A 242-nucleotide genomic window follows, 5' to 3' on the forward strand; every position below is an offset into this window, starting at 1 on the left:
TCTCCTCCAGCCGGGTGAGCGGGTGCCCAGGCGGGCACCCTGACTGAGCGCTCGCCAGCCCATGGGGACTTGTCCCCCTTTTTGACGCCGAGGGGTGAGTGGGGAGGGAGCTGGGAGAACAAAGAGCAGCAATCTATGGAAAGACAAAAGGATTTGCCCTGGCTCAGTGAAGCAAGCGAAAGCAGATAAAAGGGGCTCTCTTTGGAAGCAGCAGCAGCTCCGGTTGGTATGTGGGAATCTCG

At 59.1% G+C, this 242-nt stretch overlaps 1 protein-coding gene across 1 annotated transcript in view; it reads left to right on the forward strand.

Moving 5' to 3' along the window:
* The window catches only part of PTCH2 (patched 2), a gene marked incomplete at both ends in the record, with an annotated part of 8,103 nt that overhangs the window by 1,618 nt on the left and 6,243 nt on the right, over nt 1–242 (forward strand).

This window comes from Eurypyga helias, unplaced genomic scaffold (assembly GCF_000690775.1).
Source record: "Eurypyga helias isolate BGI_N326 unplaced genomic scaffold, ASM69077v1 scaffold27998, whole genome shotgun sequence".
NCBI classification, from domain to species: domain Eukaryota; kingdom Metazoa; phylum Chordata; class Aves; order Eurypygiformes; family Eurypygidae; genus Eurypyga; species Eurypyga helias.